At 37.0% G+C, this 23,255-nt stretch overlaps 1 protein-coding gene across 3 annotated transcripts in view; it reads right to left on the bottom strand.

Annotated features, from left to right (window-relative positions):
- The window catches only part of PRKD1 (protein kinase D1), a 328,618-nt gene that overhangs the window by 120,044 nt on the left and 185,319 nt on the right, over positions 1-23,255 (bottom strand). The gene's annotated exons all lie outside the window — the stretch shown is intronic.

Here is a 23,255-nt window from a genome sequence, read left to right as displayed (position 1 = left end):
CCAATCAACAGATGAATAGATAAAGACTATGTGGTACATATATACAATGGACTATTACCCAACCATTAAAAAGAATGAAATAAGGCCATTTGCAGCAATAGAGACAGATCTAGAGAGTGTCATACTCTGCGAAGTAAATCAGACACAGGATGAGAAATATCATATGACATCCTTTATGTATGGAATCTAAAAAAGAAATGATACAGATGAACTTACTTGCAAAACAGAAAGAGACTCACAGACTTGGAAAACAAACTTATGGTTGTAGGGCCGGACAGAGGGTGGTGAAAGGGATAGTTAGGAAATTTGGAACTTTCACGTGCACTCTGCTATATTCAAAATGGATGACCAATAAGGACCTATTGTATAGCACATGGAACTCTACACAATGCTATGTGGCAGCCTGGATGGGAGGGGTATTTGGGGGAGAATAGATACATGTATGTGTGGCTGAGTCTGTTCACTGCTCACCTGAAATTACCATAACACTGTAAATCGGCTATACTCCAATACAAAATAAAATATTTAAAGTCTGAAAAAAAAAATGAGCTTGGTCATCATTTCAAATGTTTATTAATAGTCTCCCACTTGTATTCATGTACTTTTAGTTCTTCTTTTGTGACTTGTCTAGGTCTTTTCATACTCTTCCCTTGATTAATTTCACTTGTGATTTCTGAAGGAGCTCTACAAAAATACAAACTCTCAATCCTTTGTCTATTATGGCAGAACATTCGCTGATTCTTGTATTAGTATTTTATATTTATGGATTTTTTAATTATTCAGAATTTAAATATTTTAATAAGTTTGAATTTGACAACAACTTCCCTTATGGATTTAGAGTACCTTGTCCCACTTTAGAAGGCTTTGCCTACAATTTATAGATTTGCTTCTTCGCTTTTGACTAGTTTAGAATTTATTTTCTAAGTGGATATACAATTGTTCCAACATCACCTATTGTATAATCTACTTTTTTTCTATTTAATCAAAATTACATTAATTTTTTCTATACAAATATGTTTCTTCTTGATTATATCTTTCTACTTATTTGCCTATCTATAAGTTAAAATCACACCATTTTAATTATTTAGATGTATAGAATGTTTTGATACCTAGAAGAGTAAGTACCCTGCCCCTCTATTATAATTTTCTTTTACAAGGCATTTTATAATTTTATTATGAAAACTTTTAAGCCTGAAGAAAGAACAATACAGGAAACTTTCATTCCCAACACCAGATTCAAAAAGTATCAGGATTTTGTGACATTTGCTTCACAACTACTCCTTTCAATTCTTTTTTTTAACTTCTGCTGCAGTACTTTAAAGCAGATTCCACATATTTCATAATTACAGTTGAAGTTTCTTGAGCATATTTCTTAAAATAAAAAATGACATTTTCATACATAAGAGGAGAAGGAAATGGCAACCCACTCCAGTATTCTTGCCTAGAGAATCCTGTGGACAGAGGAACCTGGTGGGCTGCTGTCCACAGAGTCGGACACGACTGACGCGACTTAGCATGCATGCATGCATCGGAGAAGGAAATGGCAACCCACTCCAGTGTTCTTGCCTGGAGACTCCCAGGGACGGAGGAGCCTGGTTGGCTGCCGTCTATGGGGTCGCACAGAATCGGACACGACTGAAGAGACTTAGCAGCAGCAGCAGCATACATAAGAACAAATGCTATAATAACATCTAAATGAAACTAACAACAGCTACATTTCTTCATTATTTTCATTCCACAAACAAACATCTCCAATAGTTTCAAGATTGCTTTTTACAATTGATTAATCTGAAGAGGTCCAAACGAGTTCAATACATCACACGTGGTTGAAAAATTCTCTTGTCGAGTGCAGATCCCCCTCCTCTTCCTTTCCTTCCTTCTCTTTCTCCCTTCTTTCACACCACTGATAGGCTGAAGAAGCCTAACTGCTTCTACATCTTGTTTCCTCATTTAACTAACTCTTCTTTATCGCATGTTGCTTATTAAGAAAAGTTAGCTCTGGAGGCTTGGTTGGATTCAGGTTCAACTCTGTTGGCAAGAACACTTTATGCTCATGTCATAGTTAATTTTTATTAATTTATTTTTTAATTGAAAGATAATTGTTTTACAGAATTTTTTTGTTTTCTGTCAAATCAGCAACCCCACTCCTAGGCACGTACCCTGAGGAAACCATGTCCTCTATTGGTGCTATTTGGCTATTTTGCAATGCAGTTTGTATAGGGAAGGCAAAATAAATTCTTAATTTTTTCCTTTTACTTGCTATTATTTTCAATAATTAATTAGCACTCTATTTCCAGTACTGTTCAATAAGTATCTGGTTTTCTTTTTCACTCTGTTTTAAATATCATGAGCTCACATATTTGTATTTATTCAATGTTTGCATCAATTTGACTTATTTCTTTTTGATGCTTAAATTGTGACACCTTTACTCAACGGGAGACTCTTCATGTTGGCTCCTGTATCTTTCTGACAAGACTCACTAGGTTTTGATGACTTCTTTACTTCCTGGCACAACAAAATATCACAGGCTCATCTTGTATATTTCCTGTCTTAAATATAAATTCTCCAACCTTCTGAGAATCACATAAGAAGGCCATAATCTGAATAGGCATATTCTTGCACATTTTCCCTTCCAATTCAGCTTTTTCAGATTAAATTAGTCTTTTAAACATTACAAATAATGTTTAGACTGCAATGAACACATGGTTACTCTAGGAAGAATGGAAATATTGATTTTATTGATACTTCCTATCTAGGAATATGAAACTATCTCTTTTGCTCTTCCTTTAATGTCTTCTAGCAATATATAGTAGTTTTCTTTTAGAGGCATTAACATTTCTAAGGTGCAATTCTATGTACTTTATGGATTTTTCTCACAATTTATGATTTATTATCTCACCTTATTTTAAACACTAATCACTCAAAAGAATTTTTCAGCTAAATTCCTTAGACTTAACTATTAGAGAATGAATTGGGTTTTTTTTTTTTCCATTTTTATTAGTTGGAGGTTAATTACTTTACAATATTGTAGTGGTTTTTGTCATACATTGACATGAATCAGCCATGGATTTACATGTGTTCCCCATCCTGACCCCCCCCTCCCACCTCCCTCTCCACCGGATCCCTCTGGGTCTTCCCAGTGCACCAGCCCCGAGCCCTTGTCTCATGCATCCAACCTGGGCTGGTGATCTGTCTCACCCTTGATAGTATGCATGTTTCGATGCTGTTCTCTCTAAACATCCCACCCTCGCCTTCTCCCATAGAGTTCAAAAGTCTGTTCTGTACATCTGTGTCTCTTTTTCTGTTTTGCTAGTTTTGTTTTTAATATTTATCTACAAATTGTTTTACATATGTCATTAGCTAAGACCTCTTGTGCAATACTTAATGATGATGCATTCAGTTAGCCTACTGTGTTTCATTCCAGACTTTTATGAAAATGATTTCTTTTTATTCCATTGTTACATGGTATGCTTGATACAGTTTCCTTAAAATATGTTTTATAAAGTTAAGGAAGTTTATCTTTATTTCTAACTTGCTAGATTTATTGCAAAAAAGGATGCAAAGCTTTTCTAGTACTTGTTAAGTTGATCGTGTCATTTTTCTCTTTCAAACTATTAACATAAGAAATTACATTAATAAATCTTTAGAAAGCATATACAATCCTTCATTCTTAAAATAAAAATGATACAGAGTATCCTCTTTAATCTTTGGTAATTCCCTTATTTTACTGTGCCTTTTACATGCTTTTGAGTGGAATTATGAACTCATTATTTCCAAATATTCTTGTATTCTAATAAATGAATTAAAAAATATATATTTTCTTCTTGAGACTGCACTGACAATATACTGAAAGTACATTATATACAGTGCTCTCTATCATTCATTTCCAAATAGTCTATCGTTATTGCTTTTTTTCTTTAACTTTTATTTCTAGTGTAATATTCTAAAATTTCTAAGTTGATAAATTTTGTTTGTCCTTTAGATTTTTATTTTACCTTACTGCACTGAGGTTATATTGGAACATAGCCTGGCTGGTTTCTACTTGGAGGATTTATTAAGATTTTCTTTGCTATGCGGTCAATCCCTGATTTTTTCCCCATAGGTTTTTGATCATCCTTTGCCTGTGCTTTCTCTTAAGCTACTTCGTCTCCATTTACTGATTCCCAGCTCAAGAAGCAATCATTTAAATCCAGAAGTCTGCCATCACCATCCATGCAAAAACGATGATAATGTTTATGACTGCGTCTTCAAGACTAGACTAAAGTTAATGTCTCCTTTTTATTTTTTGCCTTTCATCTGTCAAGAAATCTACTTCATCTCTGTGAAGCCCCCCACTATATCAAGTATGCTAATTAAGTTTTGTCATCACTGCTTTGGTATGCAGATCATGCAGAGTGCTACATGTGAATCATCATACTCCACTGGATTTGAGGGAATTTCCAGTGCTCTTAACTGAAATTAGTATATAAATATCTATGAGCTCTAATACATAAAACAAAGATAGAGAGAGAAAGAAAAAAATAAATACCTTTTAAACACCACTGGAAATAATTAGAGCACCAACTAATTATTGTACACACACCATGTACACACAGACTCACACACAATTCAGTCCATTCAATTTTTGTCCTGTCAAAGCTAAAGATGCAATATTATTCCATCAAGAATATCATATCACTGCACTAACATGTATAAGTTAAGAAGAAAAGAAGGCTTTGCATTGGCAAGAATGGCAAATCTCTGCTGCAAAAGGATCAAAGCACATTGTACTTCAGATCTACAAGGTGCTACAGCCAAATCCTCTGAATTTTATTAACAGGTTATCCTTAGAAGAGGATAATTTCAATAATGCAATTTCAAAACAATACTTAAGTATTTCCCTTAAGTATTTCCCAGAATAAAGTTTATTTTCAACTTCCTGCCTCTTTAATCCTTATATTCTAAAGATCCTAAGAAATTAAAAGTTCTTAGAGCAACTGAAATTGTTTATGAAAGACCCCCAAGGTATTTCCTTATACACTAATACCTTCCTTAATCCTCTCTTCACCAAACCTTTATCCTCTAGATGAACACAAAAGTCAACTCTCTTATCTTTATTTCTTCTTTTACATTTCATCTACTTTCTGTCTCTAAAACTGTGCCTATTATAGACATTTCATATAAATGAAATTTCATATAAACCATGAAATATGCCACACTCCCGTCTAGTTTCTTTCATTTAGGATAATGGTTTCAAAGTTCATTTAAGATACAGCATGTATAGCACTTCATGCATTTTTATGACTATGTATAATATCCTATTAATGGATATGCCACTTTTTGTTTATCTATTCATCATTTAATGAAATTTTTGTTTTCTATTTTTTGGCTTCGGTGAATAGTGCTGCTATGAATAATTGTGTATAAGACTTTGCAGGAACTAGTTTTCTCTTGGGTTTATGCCTAGGAGCAGAATTGCTGGGAAATTCTGAGGAACTGCTAAGTTCTTTTCCAATGCAGCTGCACCATTTTACATTTTCATTACCAAAACATGAAGGTTCCAATTTTTCTACATCTTTGTAGAAAATGTGTTACTGCCTGTTTGAATATGGCCATTCTAGTGGGTACGAAGTGTTACCTCACATGTTTGTGGTTTGCATTTCCCTAAAGACAGATGATGTTGAGCATCTTTTCATGTGCTTATTGGTCATTTATGTAACCTCTTTGAAATTTCTACTCAAATTTTTGCCCATTTTTAAAATTTGATTCCCCCATGTCCTTTTAAGCCTTTTAACTTCAATTGAGGCTCGTTTGAGCCTATTAACATTAATGAAAACTTACTCTACTTGTTCACTAACGAGTGCTTTTTAGGAACACTGTTGTTAGATGCTATTCAAGTTATGAATTAAAAAAAAACTCACACAAATACTCATTTGAAAAGTTTCATTTTGGGTTGACAAGTAATAATGCTAATGTTCTAAACTGATTATCATCTGTATCATATTTAAATCCAAATCTGACCCAAGTGCCTATGATGATAATCAGTGCAGAAGTTTAATATAGTCAAGAATAATTATTTAGTGAACACTTATTGCCATATGGTACACAAGGCTCTGAAGATAATAAAACAAAAGAAAAAAGTTAAAATGTGTTAAGAAGCTGACAGCAGTCTCATATAATCTTTACCAACAGTTCTATAATATTACTAAATTTAAAATTAGATAACCATGGCCCCCTTACTCAGAGCAGCATTTACTTTAAAACCAATAAACATGTTCTAAACAGAGTGTTACTGAAAGGAGCACCTGAGAGGAAGAGTTGATTAACCCAAATCTGGTGTTTCAGGTATGATTTCCAGGAGGAACATGCATATGCCAAGTCATAAAAGATGAAGAGAAGTTGGCCAGGCCAGTCAAAAGAGAATGGAGACGCATATGAAAAGCACAGGTTGTAAGGCTATTAGGTACGAAGGGGCACTGGAAGTAAGACAGGATATTATAAACATGGGAAGAAATGAAAGAATTTCCATATATATGTCTATATTCTCCAGTGGGTAGGGAGTGCAATAGCGGGCTATGTGGCTGGAGAAACAAGCAGAAGGCAAATCACAGTTTTCTAAGACACGTAGGAGGATTTATCCCTGTACTACTCAAGGGTATTATAGAGAAGAATGGCATGATCCAGTTTAGGCTTTAGAATTTAGTAGGGTTATGTGATGGAAGAGAATGGATGAGAGGGGACAAGATTAGAGGGAAGGAAACCAATTAGGAAACTATTCGGATGATATAGGTGGGCAACTATTGTGACCTGAACAAGAAAACAGTAAGAGATGCAGATACTTAGTAAAAGGTAATGTCCACAGAACTTGCCAATTTATTATATTCATTCATTCATTTATTCAACTTACATTTATTGTGCTTACTAGGTGTCAGGCTCTGCTCTAGGCAGTGGGGATAAAACAAAGAAAGAAATTGTACCTGTAAAGTGAAAAAATAAAACAAACCTAGAATAGAGGAGACTTTAGGGGATCAAATATTTAAAGGATAACATTAAAATGTGTAATTAGGAGTATTTTGCAAGTCTTCAGTAGGAAAATTTAAATAATTTAGAGAGTTGAGGTAACTACTAGGGTTTAATCTGGCCAGTCTTTGCTTTAGTGACTATTGCTATGTGAAAGTGAAAGTGTTAGTCACTCAGTCATGTCTGACTCTTGGAGACCTCATGGGCCTTAGCCTCTCAAGCTCTTCTGTCCATGGAGTCCTCCAGGCAATAATACTGGAGTGGGTAGCCATTCCCTTCTCCAGGGGATCTTCCAGATCCAGGGATCAAACCCAGGTCTCCTGCACTGCAGGCAGATTCTTTATCACCTGAGCCACAAGATTACTGTTGTAAATATGTAAATATTTGAAATTTCTTTAAGTATTTCAAAATTTATATGGTGGTCACGATGTCAAACATATTTTAGCTTTGTGTCCTTAACTATTAGTCTCAGTAAGATAAACACATAAAGTATATTTGCATAATGTTTATTTTACAAACACTATAGGTCTTTAAACTGAGGTGAAGCTACAATAACTTCTTTTACAGCAAGATAATAAACATTTATATATTTATTCCAAGATATGTATTTACACAACTTAACCTTTCCTGTAGTATTAATGTGTCAAGTTTCTTCAATTAGCACTACAATACTTGAAAAAAATGCTATTAAGCAAAGTTTCTTTTTATGGTAAATTCAAATCTAAAGATGACAGGGTCCTTACCCACTGATTAGCACCTGCTACAGAAGCAGACTGTTATAGAATAAAGTCCAAGAAAGTTAATTTATTCAGTATACAGGGTTTGATTTATCATTTTCACTACTAAGGAATTTACGGAAGAGATGTATTGTATTCTCCCAAATTAAGGTGAAAAAAATCTCAAAAGTGTAAAAAAATATTTTACAGTTTTCCCTGGCTAAGAACCATACCTACTTAACCATCTCAGAAGAATTCCAATTTAAAAGTTATAAAATATGACCACATAAAACAATAAATGCAAGATGATTAACTTAAATTCAGGACCAAAGAAAGGGATCCAGTTAGGGAAGAGGCGCCCAAAGCTTTTCATGTTTATGGTATTTCTCTAACTCTTCGGTGATATGGGTGGTATAGTAGATAGAGTTCTCTTCAGAGAAAAAGAATCAACAGAATATAGATATCTGTATCTGTATTTATAACCGTTACCATATGCATGTGTGCATGCTCAGTCATGTCTGACTCTTTGCAATCCCATGGACTGCAGCCTGCTAGGCTCCTATGTCTGTGAGATTATCCCAGCAAGAATACTGGAGTGGGTTGCCATTTCCTCCTCCAAGGGATCTTCTTGATTCAAGGATCAAACCCATATCTCCTGCACTGCAGGCGGATTCTTCACAACTGAGCCACCAAGGAAGCCCCATCTATATCCATCTCTATTATCTATACATACAAAGCGAGTACTGGCTCACACAATTATAGGGGCTAACAAGTCCCAAGAATAGCAATAAGCAAACTGAAGAGCCAATGATATAGTTCTAATCCAGTCTAAAGGCAGGAGAAGACCAATGTCTCAGCTCAAACATGGTTGGATAGACTGTCCTCTCCTGCCCTGCATTTTTGCTCTAATCAGGACTACAAGGGATTAGATGAGGCCAACTCACCCCAGGGAGAGCAATAAACTTTACTCAGTCTACTGACTTAAATTTTAATCTCATCCAGAATAATCTCACCCTCATAGACACACCCACTATCATGTTTAACCAAATATATGGGCACCCATGGCCCATTCAAATTGACATATAAAATTAATCATCATGGTTCACTATACTGGTATTCAGAATTATCTTTTTAAAGTATAAATATTTATGTGTATGTGTATGCTCTTTATATGTTTAATAGGAAAAGCTGAACTCAAAGATACTACTATGACAGGTGACACTGGAACATGTGTTATCTAATGTATTAATAGTAAAACAAATAGATGAAAACCTAAAACTGGGTTTTGCATAAAAGGAAGAAGAAACAAATCTCACAATCACCAAGGTCATGAAAAACAAGGGAAGTCTGAGACACTGGAGCAGACCATATGAGACTTGCAGAAATGTAACAACTGATGCAGTGTGATGCTACAGACTCTGTCCTGTAGCAGAAACAGGACATTACTGGGAAAATGCTGCTAAGTTCAAACCACTGACCAATGTTGATTTCTCAGTTTTGATAAATGTACCAGGACAATGTAAGATGATAACATTAGAGGAAAGTAAACACGGGTGAGGTAAACTTTCTGTACTGTCTTTGCAACTTTTCTGTATTTCTATTCAAAAAATAAAAAATTTAGGTAAAAATCTAGCAGGCTTGACAACTGAGTCAGTCACTAGGGTGGTATCATTCAAGGAGGTCAGTCTGATTTCCAAGCAGGAAAGAGGCACTGATGCTTGTCTCACTAGTTCTGAGTGTTAAGTACTCCAGGAGACCAAAAATAGATTTCAGACATTAGCGACAGCAAACCAAGACCTCTGCTCAGCACTAAATGTCTTAAAAGCATAAAATCAGCAAGAGTGGAGATTTACACATGAGATAATCCAGAGGTTGCTGCTAAGCTTGTAGGACAAGATGAATCTATTTGGCTGGATAGGTAAACATCACACATTTGCTCTCAGGGAAAAGGTTGTATATCAAGGATAGAGAATCAAACAAACATTTTTCATTAAAACTGTCACAATAATTGTTATAACAACATGTCATATGGTCTAGTGTGTCTTTCAACTTCGGAATTTTCCAAGCAGTTTAAGTCCTTAAAACCAAAATTAAATTTTCCTTTCAAATTGAGATCCATTTATGAAGGCTTAAGTTGCCAAGCAAAGCATATCAGTTATGAACAAGTAGCTGCAGAGTGAATACTAAACGTCTGGAACTGAGCTTACTGTTATATGTATTTCTGAAGAACTATAATATATTGTCCCTGTTCTTTAATATCACTAATCTTGCTGGATACATAGATAAATGCTTACCAAGTACACTCATGTTAGCAAACTTGTGACTTGCTCTGGCATTGCTTTTCATGCCCCAATCCACAGGAAGTAATTTTTTATAGGTTAATTCTCAGAAATGTACATGATTTTTTTAACTGCTCAAAATTCACATGGTGAGAGGTCACATGAGGGCAACATAACATATAACCAAATGAATTCAACTTAGACCTTTACTGATATGAATGTCAAAGTGCTGCAGCAAATCAATTTCAAACTATCCAACTTGAGTTTTGTAATGATTACGTCTAGTCACTGTGAAACAAGGTGCTTTTGGATGTAGTGCTCCATACCAGAGCTTTTTTATTTCCTCATCTACATCCTTCCTAAATAATCTGACTGTGGATAAATAGGGATATAGGGGTAGTTTTTTCTTTACATTTTTTCAGCATCACAGGATTACTATGTGAAGAAAAATCTTTTTTTCTCATCTTTATTTTTTAACATAGGACCAACTGCTTGTTCTCATCAAGAATTCTCCACACAGCTCTATGTTATCACATTCTAAGGATTAACAAGAACCTCAAAAAAATTCCTGGGGAAAATAAAATTAGAATAAGATGAGACCCAGAGTTAGCCAGAAATTCTTCATTTTCTAGGAACCAAAATGCTGAAATTGCTTCATAAAATGAAAAAACAGGAATTTGGAGTTTGACTCAAATCCCAATTCTTGTATTAAAGTATATGTAGGAAAAGCGATACTTGGTATATTTGTGTGTTGACTTCTTTTTGAAATCAACACTGGTAAGAGGCTATAGATGTCTTTAAAATACTTAGAAAAGTGGAGGTACAAATACATTCTGGTGTAGTACTGCTCTTTTCTTTCCATTTTATTCCTCCATACTGGCATAATGAATAGTCTATTGCTGTTTAAGACTTAAAACAGCTGCATTTCTAATTCTGGCAGATTATGAGGGATTTTTATATGGGCTGCATGTTAAAAGCAAATAAATGACATGCCAACCAGCAAAATGAGAGTGCTGGGCAGATGGTAGCACGGCTGAGTTACTGAATTGAAGTGCTATGTGCTACCAATCATGGAACATCAAAAAGAGATATTTGGCAGCTTTTCAAGTGAAGCCCAATCCTTTACCTCAAGCAAAAATAATTTATGTGTCCACAAGACCTTCAGATAGCCATTCAGTAGCCATTCTCCAATTGGCCTTTGTTAACACAGGCAGCCTTCAATGGCTTTATTTCACAGATTCTGATGGTATATGCAATTCTGTCCTTCCTTCCTTCCTTTCCTCCTCTAGGTTCTCCTGTGACTATGCGTGTGCATGTGTGTGTGTGCGTGTGTGTGTGTGTTGAGAGACAAAGTAAGAGAAGGAATATGGAAACAGTGTATATTATAATTTCTCATACTTCTAAGGGGATTATCTTGGAAGAAGTCAAAAAGGCTTTTCAATATATTATTATAGTGAAAAAGAATCTACCCCTATAAGATCATGAGATAATACTGATCAATATTAATCTTCATAGGTCCATCCTGATCAATATATTTTAAAAAATGCATTTAGAATGTTACCATGTAAATTATTGCAAATCCAGAGATGACTTTCCAGAGAATAAACAGATGGGCACTATATCAAAGAATGGTTTGGCCTTCAAAATCAGGAATTTCTCTATTCAAGGCATCTTATGAAGTATGAGATCAAAGCTACATAACTTTTTAAATAAATATTTTAGAATTTACATTCTTAATTAAATGCTGTCCTTTCTAACGTGGATAAGATCCACTGTTAACCCGATATTTCACTGTATTTTGTATGTTTTTATAAACCACTATAAATAAACATTGAGAATATGTGTAATAAAGAAATGAAATTATTAAAATACTATACAAATAGTCTATATACTATACCATGATGCTTCCTTTCTGATCTATTTCTTTTCTACTACCTACTTTTCGCATGTCCTTCCTTACTAAGATGACTTTACATGATCTGGATGTCTTAGATAATGTGTTAGTTACTGTACATTACTATCATAGTCAAGCCTTAGTCTGAAAGCACCCAAACACTAAATAGCTTTTCCAATGCCACAGCTATTAAATGGGCTGATGGGAACTGGATTCAGGCAGTTTGGTACCAGAATCTGTGCTTTTAATCGGAGTTAATACTAGGATATTCTATGTAGCACAAAATGAAATAAGATAAAGAGATCAAGAAGCCCTGAGGCAAGTGAATAATATGCCAAATAAAAGAATTCATATAGTGGAAGTGATGTAGTACTGACTTGTACCATAAAGGTGGCCCAAGAACTCAGATTTGAGAGGCCAAGGCTAAAGCAAGAAGGAAAATTAGAGTCCTAAAAGCAATATTATTCACAAAATAGAGCTGCTTTCAATATTGAAGTCTGAGGAATTTATCCAATAAAGAAGTCACAGGATGATACAGTAGAAAATTTCTCTCATGACATTTTGGTAAAAATATGCTACCATAATTTTCAGTTGTCTTATTTATAACATCTCTCAATATGCCATATCAAGTAATATTTCAGTTGAAAGTGTTTTTAATTGTGTGTGTGTGTGTGTGTGTGTGTGTGTGTGTGTGTGTGTACAAAGTGTTTCAGAGTCTTAGTAAAATTTCATTTCTCTATCTAGCTGCTCTGTCCAAGAGAACTTTTTTTGACTGTCAAAATCTTCCATATCAATAAGGCAGTTATTAGCCAACATGCCTGTTAAACACTTGAAATAGTCAGTGTGACCGAGGAAATAGATTTTAATTTCAGTTTAGTTCTTTTCAACAGAAATTATCCACAAATAGCGGCTGCAACACTGGACAGGGCACAGCCAGAGCCCTGGTGGGAAACACATCCCTCAGCCGATTCTCATGACTATAATTTCATATTTTTATAACAGATGGACAAAATAAAAACTCAAATGCTTCTATTTTCTAGTTTGAGCCCAAGCACAAGAGTTTTGTGTTATTTACCTCAGAAGAAAACGAACCATTTTTTCAAAGTTTCTGACTCAAAAAGAATCCGTACCATCTCTGTTTAGAACTGATCCAAGAACATATGTGGGCTTCCCTGGTAGCTCAGCTGGTAAAGAATCTGCCTGCAATGAAGGAGACTCTGGTTTGATTCCTGGCTGGGGAAGATCCCCTGAAGGGATCAGCTACCCACTCCAATATTCCTGGGCTTTCCCAGTGGCTCAGATGGTAAAGAATCCGCCTACAATACAGGAGAGACCTGGGTTTGATCCCTGGTTTGGGAAGATCCCCTGAAGGAGGGCATGGCAACCCACTCATGTATTCTTGCCTGGAGAATCCCCATGGACAGAGGAGCCTGGCAGGCTACAGTTCATGGGGTCGCAAAGAGTTGGACATGACTGAGTGACTAAGCACACATATGCACAAGAACATACTTATTTGCAAGATACTATTATTGCCTAAAATATTTTTTCTATTATGGTCAGATCCTGTAACTCATCTATTTTAGTATCTCTGATGCGTCAAAAGTTTTTGTTTTTGGGTTGGAATGTGATTTTTGGAAATAAGCTCCAAATAATTCTGAGTTAAATCTGGTAAATAAGAAATTAATAAGATATTTTATATGCTTTATAAACCAATTATAATGACAAAATTAACGTAAAAAGACAAAAAGAACAAGAACATCTCATTATGTCTTCTACAACAGAAGGATTCTAAATACGCAAGTCTTCTGAGATCCTGTTACATCATTGAGGTGCTAACATGGTAAGATTTATATACAGTAGATCAATCTCCACCCCAAGGAGCAATTATAAGGAATTTTTGGTTACACAGAGGCCAGGAAATACAGAGTTTAAAAAACTCCTTTGTGTGGTTTTCACTATCCATGTGTTCTTTCCTGTTTATCTGGATGACTTACAATACTGTCCTCAGTTACAGACATAGTAGATGAGAAGAGAGGAAAAAGCATGATTTCTGGCTGGATATTCACTTGCCAAATGGTAAAGAACTATGCCCTAGGCTAGTTCTGTGTGAACAGAGGGGCTTGATATGCCCTGCTCTGAAAACCACAGTATGTACAGGGATAGAGATCTCTGTGGAGATTGAGACTCCAGTTTTGGAGAGCATGACTCAGCTTTTCTATAGATCTCGCCAGCTGACCCTTAGGCAGAGACAGCTGTTCTGCTGGATGGATAAAGCCATAGAGCTTCAGTGTGAGGAGAGGAAGGAGGAGGGGGAGCAGCAAGCAAGGTCAGCCAGCACCTCAGGATATCACTCCTTATTCCTTGCAGACACTGTAACAGAAAGCAGAGCCCATGGCCAGCTCCAGGGTCACCTCTCTGAGCTCTAATGCCAGGTATGGAGCACTGAGGCACCAGATGAAGAAATGACAGTAAGTCGATGAAGGAAAGTGAGATTAACATGGAGGGGGAGTGCATGAAAAGGAAGTGAGTACGAAACAGGTTTTAGATGGAAAGCAAGGATATCTGTAAGAAAAGAGCAATGTGTGGGAAAGCTGATTCAAGCAAGAATGAACAGCCTTTGACAGTAAATGAGCTTACTTGGTCACAGAGATGAGCCATAATCCAGCAGTTGCAAAAATTAGATAAGAAAACAATTTGTATTTTATGAATTAGGTCTCATTTTACATGAGAAATGTTGTGAAAGACATTGCAATGCTTTGAAGAAAGAACTGAATTTCTAAAATAATTTCCAAAAATTAGCTTTTAAGAATATATAGAAGATAGCAAGATATCAGAAAAAAGGGATCAGTCATATGATAATACTGACCTTACTAACAGATTAGGCCAAGAACGGTCAACAGTAAGCACTGAAATTCAATTCCAACAGAACAGCAATTTCGGATATCTTACATGGAGCAACTATTTAACTATTTATTTGTTTGTTGGTCTGTTCATTTTGTTATTTTAAGTATGTATTTACTTACTAAACAAACAGATGATTGTATGTCATATGTTAGATCATGAGGATTCAATATCAAAATAAACGGTTCCTGTTTCACACAATGTGCAGCCCAGTGGGGTGGAGAGGGGCACGAAGAAAGAAAACTTCACGTGTGCCAGGCATCTTGTGAAACGTTTTCTATGTATTCTCATGAAATCTAGAACCCAACCCTATATTGGAGATACTGCTATTGCTATTTGACAGATGATAAAACCTGGGTTGGATCCCAGGTTGGGAAGATTCCCTGGAGGAGGGCATGGTCAACCCATTCCAGTTCTCTTGCCTGGAGAATCCCCACGGAAAGCAAAGCCTGGCAGGCAACCGTCCATGGGGTCGCAAAGAGTCAGACAGGACCAAGATACTAAGCACAGCACACAGAAGACTAAGAGGAATGAGGTGACTTGCCAAACACTATGTAAGAAATAAATGGCAGCTCTAGGGCTTAAACTACAATCTTTGATTAGAAGTCCACTATTTATCAAATTGAAGTTATGTGGATGCTACAAAAGAAATATCCATATTTCTGAAAGAATATATGTAAAGCACTTACAACAGCACCAAACATATCATAAACGCTGCATGTCCTTGTATCACTATCACTAATCTATTTCTTAAAGAACAACGGGGGGAAGAAACATGACTTATTCAAAATTGTGTTAACCTGAGAGTTTGGGATTAATGTATACACATTACTATATATAAAACAGAAAACCGACAAGGACCTATTTTATAGCTATGGAACTATACTCAATATTTGTAGTAACCTATAAGGGAAAAGAGGATGGGATGGCTGGATGGCATCACCGACTTGAAGGACATGAGTTTGAGTAAACTCCGGGAGTTGGTGATGGACAGGGAGGCCTGGCGTGCTGTGATTCATGGGGTTGCAAAGAGTCAGACACGACTGAGCGACTAAACTGAACTGATAAGGGGAAAGAATCTGAAAAAAATGTATGTATGTATAACTGAATCACTTTGCTGTATACTTGAAGCATAACATTGTAAATCAACAATACTTCATTAAAAAATTAAAGAGAAATATAATGTAGGGAAAATGCAACATATGTATGAAATTTTCAAATGAAGATTCTTCAAAAAACGTTTGTCTTTAGGGTTTGTCTTATGCCCCATGAGACCTGGGGAGAATCTCTTCTCTTTGACTTGAAATTAAGGATAGTTAGGTTAAAAAAAGATAGAGAAGCAATGTACTATTATACTGTATCTCCTTGGAGAATCCACGGCAGCAAAAGACAAATAATTGAGAAAAGTATCAAAATAAGGGAGGAGTGCTCTGAGGCCTCATCTCCCCACAAGGTCACAAATAAGAAAGGGTAGGAAATCCGACAGTCTGCTCTTTGCATTCACTTTTCAGTGAAATTGGTTAAGGATGTCACAAGGAGACCCAAACCAGGTTTATTTGAAAGGTAAGAATGGAAGGGAATTAATAATACTAATGAATAGAAATGCTGGAGACACCATTAACATAAACCATACTTAGAAGAAAAGAGCACTGACCTATACAATCTTATATTTCAGGGTTTCCACTGTTACAAAACCACCTGCACAGACAACTGCAACTACATTTGGGCAGGAATTGAGACCACTTAGCCTGACAGAGTTAGATACTCTAGAGCAATTACAAAGAAATCTAAACTGAGGGGTAAAGGCCAGGACTTTTACAATCTAATTACCGGAGCAGTATTAGGGTTGGGGAGGTGCTTCCTATGATTAATTCTGCCTTATTAAAAGCAAACAAACAAGCTTATGTCTATATAATGAATAAATAATAATGCAGTGACCTAATACATCACTCTCAAGGTTTATTCCTTCCATCCATATTTCAGAGAGGGAACATACTACTAAGGAATGTACTATATCTGAGAGAAATAGATATTACTCGCACAGCACCATATAAATCAATAATTGACACTTACTATAAAATAAAGGACTAGCTAGAATTTTCTTACCTTCCTTTTTTTTTTTTTCTGGCTTATGGTTTAGGCAATGAATCTTACTAACAGAAAACCATGCTCATGAGGATCCCTTAAATATACTGATCCTAAGACACTATTTCAATTTTGATCAGAACTAAGAAATTATATGAAAGGATCCTATTTAAACAAGGGCACAGTTACTTTTTATTTCATATTTTGTATCATAACTCTACAGAGAAGAGCCTCCAGAATTTTCTTAACCTGATCAAAATTTGTACATTTATTAAGTATCTGTTTTTATGAGGAAGATGGAAAATACTGGCCCTGTGATAAAGACTACATCAATAGAACTTGTAGCTAGTTCATTGCTGGTTTTGTTGTTAAAATATCATCAGTGTTTCCCTGAAATATAAACTGTCACTATAGCAGGAATTCTTTGAACAGATTCTCAAGAATTCCTGTTTACTGGTCCAAGTTCAAAGGGCTAACTTGAAGCAGTATGAAGAGTTCAGTCACTTAGATTCAAGCTCTGGTTGATACTACCCCTACTCACTGTAGGCTATGGGCAAGTTAAAATTTATATTCCATAGTTTTTAAGGTATCTGATTTCACTATGTCACAAAGTCATTGCAAAGGAAACATCAGTGCTTGTGTAAATTGCTTCAAAAGCCTATGCCACCATGTAAACAAAAATGTATTGCTTCTTAACTCCTGCTTTCCCATGGTTCAAACATTGCTCTCTGTGAGAGAACAGTGGCCAGTATAGAGAGAATGAATATACCCTCTCACATCACTGGTCTACGGGCATGACCCAGAGGAGTTCTTCCCATGTGAACTGCTGAACACAAGACTCACCAGATAGAGTAGGGGGAACAAAGTATTTTGTGATACAATGAACTTGAGGAGTGATCTTGGAGAATTATCTTTCCATGCACCAAAGTTCTTTTTTTTTTTTTCCATTTATTTTTATTAGTTGGAGGCTAATTACTTTACATCATTGCAGTAGTTTTTGTCATACATTGAAATGAATCAGCCATAGATTTACATGTATTCCCCATCCCGGTCCCCCCTCCCACCTCCCTCTCCACCCGATCCCTCTGGGTCTTCCCAGTGCACCAGGCCCGAGCACTTGTCTCATGCACCCAACCTGGGCTGGTGATCTGTTTCACCCTAGATAATATACATGTTTCAATGCTGTTCTCTTGAAACATCCCACCCTCGCCACCAAAGTTCTGAAGAGTCCTGCAGCAAATAATTCTTTAAACATTGCTTAAAACAACATTTCTCAAAGTAATGAAAGAACAGGATTCCCTTCTGCCGTATGTTTACCAACCATGAACGTCATGGGGAAAGGCCACTTAAGAGTCCGAGCGGAGCAATCAAAACGGCTAACATCAATTCTGCTGCTGCCAAGCACAGAAATTCTCTAAAGTGCTTTACATACATTAATTTATCTGAATTTTTATAATAACCACACAATGCAGGTACTATTGTTTTCCCCATTTTATAGATGAGGAAACTGGACCACAGAATTATTTAATGTCTTAGCCAAGATGTTAAGTGGTGAGTACCATACATTCACACTATAAACCCAGATAATCTGGCCCTGGAAACTGTACCCAATGCTTAGGCATACTGCTTTACTTGCAGACTGAATAAAACATGGGATCTATGTTTTATCATCACTGTATGATACTTTCCTCCGGAATAAGCTCCTTTTCAGATAAAACCAAAAACAAACAAACAGAATCTCTGAATCCCAGAGGTTGATTTCTCTGGTGGTTCAGATGGCAAAGAATCTGCCTGCAAAGCAGGAGAACCAGGTTCAATCCTTTGGTTGGGAAGACTCTCGGGAGAAAGGAATGGCTATCCACTCCAGTATTCTTGGGCTTCCCTGGTGGCCCAGACGGTAGAGTCTGCAGTGTGGAAGACCCGGATTTGATCCCTAGGTAAGGAAGATCCCTTGGAGAAGGAAATGGCAACCCACTCCAGTATTCTTGCCTGTAAAATCCCATGGACAGAGGAGGCTGGCAGGCCACAGTCCATAGGGTTGCAAAGAGCCAGACACAACTAAGCGACTTCACCTTGCCTGGAGAATCCCATGGACAGAGGATCCTGGAGGGTCTCAGTTCATGGGGTCGCAGAGTCGGACAGGACTGAGACACTAACATACACACACATACAACTTGTACAAAATCATGCAGGAAGTCAATGGTACTATTCGGTCATAAAATCAGTTCTTCAGCCCCTCAGGGCAATCCCCAAACCATTTGGCAGATGCACTGAACAATGTATGAGGACAAGACTTTGGAAGATGAAAAGGAAATGAGACCGTGCTAAGCAACTGTAGCTCTCCTTGGTGTCCCCTTCCTTTTCTCACCTCCTTCATGAACTAACCCAAATGGTTACTACATCTACTTTACTTTTAAACTATATCTTGATCTCTACCTCATTTCCAGCTCTTTTGAAACTGCCTAAGAATAGGTCCAAATCCTTCTAACTGGGCGACAGCACTAGCTTTCCAAGGAAGCTCCCATCCCTAAATAGTTGGGAACAAATAACCACATGTATAAACAACACTTTGCAAAGGTATAAATAATACAGGATAATCTACTGTGAAGGATAATGAAAATTTCCCAGAAAAAATCGGGATTTTTACTGTTAATAAAAGAAAGAAAGACTTAATATTTAGCTCTAAGACTTTAAAACTGTGATTTTATTTGGTAAGTTCTTATAGTCCTTGTCTATTTTCTATTTAATCACCTACAAGATAGATACATACACACAAATACACAATTATTAGAGATCAAGTTCAAACAAAACAAAGCAAAAAGAGTTGAGTCATATGAACACAGTCCTGTTATTAATATGCTTGACTATGGCTAAATTACCAAGCTTCAATAGAGATTCATCATGAAGAAGAGTTCAGATAAATTTCATTAACTTTATTTTACAGCTCAGTACCATAGACTTGAACTTGACTTTGCCTTTAGTAAAAGAAATTTCCATTTGCAGTGTTTTCTTACTTCACAACAATAACAACAGACAAAGAAAGTTTGCCAGCTATGGGAGTGTATATGGTGGGGAACTTCCATGGAGTTGTGTTTTTTTTTTTCCTCTATAACCTACCCCCATCCACCCATGAGCAATCTTTTCCTGGCTTACTGGGTATAAAAGCACTAGCTCAACCAAGCCATGTTTTCCAAATTTAAAAAAAAAAAAAGAGGGGGGAGCCAGTGAATTAGCCAGGAGCAGTCCAGTTAGTACTAACAGATGAGGAAAGGTCTCAGCAGAAAATGACATAAGCACAAGAAAATTTTTGATGTCGTCTGAAGAGACAAGAGGATTTAACCTTACTGGAAATTAATGCTTTCCATATTTTCTGACATTTTATTGCCATACTATGTCAGAAAATGTTCTTGTTAATGGAATGTTGATCAAACATGAAAAGAATCAGATTATGTTTATGTCACCACAGAGCAAAATTTAATTTTTCATGAGGAAAAACAGAAAGCTTGGATAAATGAATTTTAACAGTAAAATTATAGTCTCCAGGAGGGAAATTTCCACAGCAAGTTTATGCTCTGGAACTGGTCAAAAGGCCATAGAAGGGATGCCCAGTGTTTGGCTCCGCTGCTCCGCTTACCCATTATATTTTGAATGAAGCTGATCCTTAACCCCACCTCCAGGAAATGGCATATTTCTCTGGCCAATCATAGTACCCACTCTCTTCAAGGACTGGCTCAGGAATGAGTATGTTTATGAGCTTCCTTGCACCATGACCTGAAGTGTCTTAGTAGCTATCATTTGTCTTGCCTCAAATTATAATGTAATACAATCCTGCCCCACATCACAGGCACTAATTCCATGTCAGGGCTGGGTAAATGCATAGCAAGGAGACTTGAAGTTCAGTTTACTTTTGAGGATATATCTAGAAATAATATTTTTACAACAAATACGTATTTTTACAAAATTGTGTGTATGTGATAACTTCTAATGTGGTAGCCAATAGCCAATCAAGCAAGCCATATATGTTTACTGAGAGCCTCACTCTAAGGTAACAAAAGGACAGGGAGAGAAGTCTGCGGCACAAGAGTATAGCCAGGTGAAGGACAGATCTGCCCTGAGCCGTGTTGGCAAGGGATGTGTGTCTGGCAGTCATGTGTGGTTCCAGAACAGGGATGGCAAAAAAAGACTTTGTTAAAGCAGTTCAGATTGCAGACAGGTATAGTGGGAACTGCTATGGTATAAGAGAATATCAAGTAGTCATTATTGCATCAAAGTGAGGTAGGACATGAATACAGAGGGCCATGAGCTGTGGGGAAAGAAGAATAAAGGGGGAAATCTAGTCCAAAAATGGCAGAGAGTTAATGATTAAAAACTACAGTGAAAAGGACAGGGGTTGTGTATTTGGTGGCAACTGACCAGTTGGAGGAGGAGCGCCGCCAAGTGGAGATCTCCGAGTTGGGGCTGCGCCGTCTCGGTGAGGTCAGGGTGGAGGCTGTGCTGCGGGCGATTGACAACAACCAGCAACGGTAAGCAGTGTGGGGGAAAACAGGGCTACAAACTGGAGGGGTGGGAGGTTTTCAGTAAACACTATTCTTAATATGTACTGAGAAAAGCAAAATACTGAGCATGAGAGAGGGAGAGGAGGTAGAAGAATATAGCTGCCAAAGATGTTTACAGGTAAATGCTGGAGATCTAAACATAACTGAACGTGTAGGCACACACGGTACATATGCACTGTATGTACACACATGTGTAACACATGCCTATGTATGTGAATAATGTAAGGGTTAAATGTATCCAGGAAGTGGAACCACGTGAAATGTGAAAAGGGTTCAAAGGTTACGGTTCAGGAGAAGAATCAGATCAGGCTGTTATAAAATGGCTTCTTTTTAAATACCAACCAGACAGCTGCTGAGAGGGTAGAAGAGGCGTTCCTGAGCCAGGTGATCAGACAGCAAGTGAGGAAAAGGGGCACCCTTAAACACCCCTCCGCGCTGTGGCCAGGGAGACAGGAGAGGTGGGACAGAGAACATCCAGGACGGATGACAAAAGAGGTCCTGGGTTTGCACAGATGGAGAGGAAAAGCAGAACACCGTTCCATCAGGTCAGCACCGGGCACAGCAAGTCTGGCTCATGGAAGGCATGGGGATAACATGCAAATGGGCAGCAGCTCTCCCCGTAAGCACACACACATATAGCTTGCATTCAATCTGTAGGGTGTTACTCTGAGGACTTGACAACAAAAGTAAAATGGGAAGAAAAAGAAATAATTTAGAAATCCAATTCTGAAAATCTTCATGTATTTCTGGGCACAGCCACAGGAAAAGGGCTTATAAAACATATTCCTTGCAAAGCCGTCTGGCTTTGAATCTAGTATGAATTATGGTGACAATAGATCCGGTGCATGCTGTCTCTGAATAATTTATTTCAGGCTGCCTCCAGTGTTCAGAAACAGGAAACTTACAGGACAACATGGCTAGGCACTAGTGCTGTGAGGCCAGGTGCAGTAAGCCAATGTCAAAAGAGTCAAAGAAAAATAAAAGGGAGAACACAAGTAAGTGATTCCCCCTCTCAAATTTAAAAAAGTGAAAACCTTTCCTTTTTTGGTTTGTTTAGCAACTGGCAAAACTATAAGCAACTGTAAAATTATTATTTTTATCTAATGAAACAAGCTGTTTTACAGGATCTATCTACCCAATGAAAATGTGTTAATCCCAAGACCTCTCACAGTCTCCTATCATGGAGATCAATACAGACAATGTGAACTGGACTTCATCAAACCAAAGACCAAGTGAATTATAATCAGTGCATCCAAGTACTGGGCTCTGGAACTTGAGGAAATGAAGCCTAGAAACATTTTTAAAGTGAACAGATTTCCTTTAAGAAGGCCAGAAGTGAAAAAGGAGCAGTACAATCTGCATTTCTCAATAATGACTCAATTTTAACAAAGATAAACAATAAAAATCTTGACTTCTTTAGAATATTGGACTGATTACTGTTGTTAAGATCCCTGCTACCTGTGTTCTCTGGCATTTTTTTAAAAAGCTAAATTTTTGTGTGCATTGACAGGCACAGTCCAACCCTAAACAAGAAATATAAATCCTAAACAAGAAATAAAAATCTGGGCAGAGGAAATGCAGCTGTTTCTCAGGGAGTGAGTTAGCTAATGTCACACAACATAGCCTGACCTGCTGTAACTCCTGAGTTCTGGTTTCCAACTTGGTCTTGGCTAGTAGCTACTGGGGTTTTGACTTGACTAAAGCAATGGTTTCCAGCCCTTGGCTTTCAGACACTCAGTACATTTGGGGCCCTGACATCTGTCTTAACTTCACTGTTGGCGAGTGTGTTTTCATTTGCTTTTGCTGTTTCAAGTGACTTAAATGA

The sequence above is a fragment of the Odocoileus virginianus genome, chromosome 16 (genome assembly GCF_023699985.2).
Source record: "Odocoileus virginianus isolate 20LAN1187 ecotype Illinois chromosome 16, Ovbor_1.2, whole genome shotgun sequence".
In the NCBI taxonomy this organism is placed as follows: domain Eukaryota; kingdom Metazoa; phylum Chordata; class Mammalia; order Artiodactyla; family Cervidae; genus Odocoileus; species Odocoileus virginianus.
The sequence above is the reverse complement of the archived record's forward strand: the minus strand, read 5'-3'. Positions and strand labels throughout refer to the sequence as shown.